The following is a 6,489-nucleotide window of genomic DNA, read 5'->3' on the forward strand; positions in this document are numbered from 1 at the left end:
CGCATTGCTATCGGCACGTTACGATCGATGTTGCAGGAGCGTTGCACACCTTATTGGCGGCACCGGCTAGTGATTATGGATGCCCCGTCGTCTGGAATGCAATATTTTGCTGCTAGGAACATAATAAGTGAACGAACGATAATCGGCTTTGGGAAATGGAGAACAGGTAGGTATGCACTCGCGGTTGGGCAAGAAAAACGGCACTTGTTTGATAAGGGCCTGAATGGGCATCTATACTTGGAGATCTAAATCGCTGACAACATTACTAGAAATCACACTTACATCTAGGTAAAACAAAGCCTGATGCTCTACAAAAAATCCAAGTCGATAACACCATCTGACTGGTCACATAACTCAAACTTAACGATAAAAATATTACCCGATGATATTTAATCTTGATTGATTACAGTCTGTTTCAGATATACGACACTCTTCACCACGAAAAGCCCTTTCGAAGTGGGCCCTCTTTGTGCTGGGCCGATAATTATGCAGCACCTAGAATTCACGGCTAATCTCGCTCCCGTTTGGCTTACTGCAATACCAACCCGACCCTGCAGGTGGACGCACACTCCACCAATGACACCTGACCAACGAACCTGTTCCAAGGAACCGCTCAACCTGCAACTCATTTGGGTTAGTTGCCCTCGGGTGCTTAAACACAAATAATTAAAGGCCCACCAACTCGACTCCGGTCCCGCTTGTGCATGTGTGCTTGTGTCTCGCTCGGGGTTGTCTTCGGCCGTGTTAAATTACCCAGTCACCGAGATAGATCACCGTGCACACTAGGATCAGAAGCCCCAGCTCCCAGCTGATGCGTCGAACACGAAATGACCACGGCCCGGGCTTTGCTACAAAACGGCGACGTTAACTGATGGCGATGTTTGCTGATCACGACAGCCATACAGTCCCGGGCTACCGTAAAGCTGTCCCGGCCGATGATGTTGACGGCATGTTTGACGTTGTCCTCGGGAGCTGGGCCTGGGACACGAGCCACGTCTGGTTGGATAAGATCACCTCCCCAAGAACATATCCATCTAGTCCGCCCTCTATAGACAGCGATCTTCACGAACATAACGAGCCGATCGACTCTCGACAAGAAGATCACGATCACCTTCACTCTCGCACGGGCTCAGCTGATCGATGGATCCCGCAGCAAGGTGACACATTCTGTCGTCTTATTAGTGGCGCGAATTATCCACCACCAGCCGGGAAGCCTTTATCAATCGTAATGCATTACAAAACACATCATCCGACCCTTATCAACGTCCTCGAATGACTCTCCACTGTTCGCCAAATAACTCGCTCAAAGTCACAAATCAATGAAACCCGATCCCACCTTGAACGCTGACGCGGGTAATTAGTCATCTGGCTCTGTTCTCGGCCATGTACCCTGAAAGCCAGCGCAATCGAGTCTGATTTATGAATTATGTTTCTACGTTTCCGCCAGTGCATATGATCTGCATTCGGTTCTGCCCTTCTGTTCTGCGCACCCGGTAGATAATCTTCCACATCGACCAACAGGATCGCGGCTAGTTTGCGATCTATAAATGATCATTCTAAGTGTCGGCGGGCGGCAACTTCAAACCGGCTGCAACAACTGCACGAACACAACAACCTGAAGCCCCACCTTCTCCGCCCTGCTCGCTCTCGTCACGAACATTCACCAAAACGGAGCTGATGCTCATGTTCAAGGCTCTTCTCCAACCAAGCGCACGGGGAAGCCCTGATATGCATTCCAGCGACAAAAGATTCACGTTCATGTATGATCCATTTTTCATGAATTCTATGTTTTCACTCTCCGCTCCTTCGTCCAGCTGTCGAAGCCACTGTGTCTTGTGCCGCGACGAATCATGACGCCATCACTAGGGACCACACATGCAGCAGCAACATCGCGGGGAATCATAAAATTGTAAAACATTTCTCCACCGGTCGTACAATGCAAATCTCGGAGGCTTCCCAAGCAGCTTGCAGTGAGCACGAGAGGCGTTGACTGCATCAACAAATCACGAGCCACCTGGAAGAGATAACCCGTCGAGAGCCGTCTTCGTGAGCCGTTTGATGATCGTGCCGATTATCGTCTGCGATCAAATCGATGAGCTGTAACCGGAGTCGTTTGATTGAGCTGAGGACATGCATGACTCCGGCACCGTTCGTCGAAGCGTCGTTCAGAGGCCAATCGAATTTATTGCCATTGCGAATCGAATCCGCGTCGAATGCCGTTCAGGGTGCAGGCGACTTACATGCATACAAATTGATACGATACCTCCGAGTACATCGAACGCTAGTTTATGGTGCCGTTCGCATGTTGATCTTGTAATTTAGGACCTTCTGTGTGTGAGGATGTACTCTCGACTAGGCACATATGTTAAGGATTGGCCCAGATTGAGGAGGGACTAGATCAAATGATACGATCAGCAACAGAGACATCTCCCTTTATGAGAAAACAGATGATTCTATGGCTCACAAAAATGAGTCATCGAGCTCTGAGACAAATTGATTAATGACCCAGTAGACCCACTCCATTCTTCAATCGCTCGGTTCTGCGGACATTAGGAAACGATGGACATGCTTTATTTGCGCTTGTTTCAGCCATCTATCGACGCCTCTGTGTCTAGATCCAGGAGCTCCTACACAACAACGGTCAACCCACAGCCGGCGTCTACCGTGAGACCACCAGCAAGCGTCTTACAAGTCGGTAGTAATTAAATTTAAAAGCATTATGTAACTGTCTGCGTCTAGGCGCTAAGTGCGTCAGGCTCACGCCGTCTACATGCACACGTGTATGATTTATGTGGCTCGCTTCTGAAGATCGAGTGCAATACGCGTAATCGAGCCACGGGCTTGAGAGAGAAGCTGGCTCCGGCCGTGTACCCCCCGATCGACAACGATCAAGAACGCAGGCGTCAAAGTTCTCGGCCGATTGACATTCGAGCCGTACGCGTGGACCACCTTGATAAACGCTTGTAATGGCAAATTGCTCGCATAATTCATTCACAATGGCTGGGTTGTACGCTGCAAGAAAACCACCTCGAAGGAAGTTCGGTGATACATGATGCATACAAAGGAGGCATTACAGCGGCGCGAGATCGATGCAGCCGATGGTGTTAATGTGCTCGATTCTGGAAACATTAAGTATGGCTTCAATTTCAACACAATCTAATCGCAAGAACCGGAGGGACCTCCGACACCGAACAACCGGAATGCCGGCAGTGAGCGAATGAGTTTATGTTGAAAATATTAAAATGCAACACACCGTCAGACACCGATTTTACTGCAACAATGTAATTGAATCGTTGCCCACTCGTGGTGGCGGAGGGTGATCAGAAAAATAAACAGCGTTGATCTACTTTGGTAACTGCGGTAAACGTCAAATTGTGCTGTCATTAGTGCGCAGTGTGGTCTGGGCGGGGCACCATTTATGCAAACAAATGATTTAATATCAGTCGCTACAGGGTTAATGATATAAACAACACAAACTCTGTCTCGCCACGCGGGTTGATGGATGCTTGATTTACAAACTAAGCGAGGTTAAGCAGGGCGCAGTTTGAGCGACCGAGAGACGCATTGAATGATGTTTGAATATGGATTCTTGTGAGCTATAAGAAATTGTAAGAAGAATCCATTTACTTCCAATCAACTTGTAGACTGTAAAATTAGATTACTTATACAACTCACTTTATTTTCTCTGCGTTTAATAGCTTTTTCCTACGTGATGCCAAATATGATCAATAAATTAATTGATAGAGAAAATCTCCAACGAATCCTCCATCGGGATGAATCCCTACAGTAATGAAACCTATTAAGTGGCGCCTGTAATGGACTGATCGTCAGACACCGGTCGTAGCTTCTCGAGAAATCTTGAAACATAAATCAGACTCAATCGTCCGACAAAAGTAGGAAGGATCGAAGTTTCAGAGCCACAGCCCACAAGCGATCGAGTTGTAATTACAGAACCAGCGTAGAAATGAGGCCAGCTCTAAGATCGTCTGGCTCTCTTGTGGCTTTCAATGCAACAATTTATCGTCCCTGATTAAGTGATCCTTCGACCTGGTGGTAGTTGGTTTACGATTGAACTTAACGCTGCTAGAGAAAACTGGAAATGGACCTTTGCAATTAACGATTGTTCGTGATCAAGAAGGGCTCTTCAACGGAGCAAAGATAAGTACCGAGCGAGGTTCAAATGCAATTTGTGTTAAGAATCGTGACTACTATTGACTGTGTGTAGCGTGAAGCTACAGTTGCAGAATAAATCCCAAAGATATCTTATTAAATGCCCAATATGCTGAGATCACTTAGGCAAAACAAATACATTATCAAGGGTCCACTCACTCACTTAGCAGAAATTAAACCAGCTTATTTGAAAATCATAACAAATAACGCACTAAACATGATAACCAAACATTTGTTTCTTGTCATTCAGGACCTCGGCAAAACACCCACAATGCTTTTGATTTATGCGCGCAATTTGCCATTACAAGCGTTTATCAAGGTGGTCCACGCGTACGGCTCGAATGTCAATCGGCCGAGAACTTTGACGCCTGCGTTCTTGATCGTTGTCGATCGGGGGGGTACCCGGCCAGAATCAGCTTCTCTCTCAAGCCCGTGGCTCGATTACGCGTATTGCACTCGATCTTCAGAAGCGAGCCACATAAATCATACACGTGTGCATGTAGACGGCGTGAGCCTGACGCACTTAGCGCCTAGACGCAGACAGTTACATAATGCTTTTAAATTTAATTACTACCGACTTGTAAGACGCTTGCTGGTGGTCTCACGGTAGACGCCGGCTGTGGGTCGACCGTTGTTGTGTAGGAGCTCCTGGATCTAGACACAGAGGCGTCGATAGATGGCTGAAACAAGCGCAAATAAAGCATGTACATCGTTTCCTAATGTCTGCAGAGCCGAGCGATTGAAGAATGGTGTTGGTCTACTGGGTCATTAATCAATTTGTATCAGAGCTCGATGACTCATTTTTACGTCAGTAAGAGAATCGACTGTTTTCTCATAGAGGGAGATGTCTCTGTTGCTGGTCGTATCATTTGATCTGAGCCCTCCTCAATCTGGGCCAATCTTCAACATGTGTGCCTAGTCGAGGGTCACACACATCCTCACACACAGAAGGTCCTAAATTACAAGATCAACATGCGAACGGCACCATAAACTAGCGTTCGATGTACTCGGAGGTATCGTATCAATTTGTATGCATGTAAGTCGCCTGCACCCTGAACGGCATTCGACGCGGATTCGATTCGCAATGGCAATAAATTCGATTGGCCTCTGAACGACGCTTCGACGAACGGTGCCGGAGTCATGCATGTCCTCAGCTCAATCAAACGACTCCGGTTACAGCTCATCGATTTGATCGCAGACGATAATCGGCACGATCATCAAACGGCTCACGAAGACGGCTCTCGACGGGTTATCTCTTCCAGGTGGCTCGTGATTTGTTGATGCAGTCAACGCCTCTCGTGCTCACTGCAAGCTGCTTGGGAAGCCTCCGAGATTTGCATTGTACGACCGGTGGAGAAATGTTTTACAATTTTATGATTCCCCGCGATGTTGCTGCTGCATGTGTGGTCCCTAGTGATGGCGTCATGATTCGTCGCAGCACAGGACACAGTGGCTTCGACAGCTGGACGAAGGAGCGGAGAGTGAAAACATAGAATTCATGAAAAATGGATCATACATGAACGTGAATCTTTTGTCGCTGGAATGCATATCAGGGCTTCCCCGTGCGCTTGGTTGGAGAAGAGCCTTGAACATGAGCATCAGCTCCGGTTTTGGTGGATGTTCGTGACGAGGGCGAGCAGGGCGGAGAAGGTGGGGCTTCAGGTTGCTGTGTTCGTGCAGTTGTTGCAGCCGGTTTGAAGTTGCCGCCCGCCGACACTTAGAATGATCATTTATAGATCGCAAACTAGCCGCGATCCTGTTGGTCGATGTGGAAGATTATCTACCGGGTGCGCAGAACAGAAGGGCAGAACCGAATGCAGATCATATGCACTGGCGGAAACGTAGAAACATAATTCATAAATCAGACTCGATTGCGCTGGCTTTCAGGGTACATGGCCGAGAACAGAGCCAGATGACTAATTACCCGCGTCAGCGTTCAAGGTGGGATCGGGTTTCATTGATTTGTGACTTTGAGCGAGTTATTTGGCGAACAGTGGAGAGTCATTCGAGGAGGTTGATAAGGGTCGGATGATGTGTTTTGTAATGCATTACGATTGATAAAGGCTTCCCGGCTGGTGGTGGATAATTCGCGCCACTAATAAGACGACAGAATGTGTCACCTTGCTGCGGGATCCATCGATCAGCTGAGCCCGTGCGAGAGTGAAGGTGATCGTGATCTTCTTGTCGAGAGTCGATCGGCTCGTTATGTTCGTGAAGATCGCTGTCTATAGAGGGCGGACTAGATGGATATGTTCTTGGGGAGGTGATCTTATCCAACCAGACGTGGCTCGTGTCCCAGGCCCAGCTCCCGAGGACAAC

This window comes from Anopheles stephensi, chromosome 2, assembly GCF_013141755.1.
Source record: "Anopheles stephensi strain Indian chromosome 2, UCI_ANSTEP_V1.0, whole genome shotgun sequence".
NCBI classification, from domain to species: domain Eukaryota; kingdom Metazoa; phylum Arthropoda; class Insecta; order Diptera; family Culicidae; genus Anopheles; species Anopheles stephensi.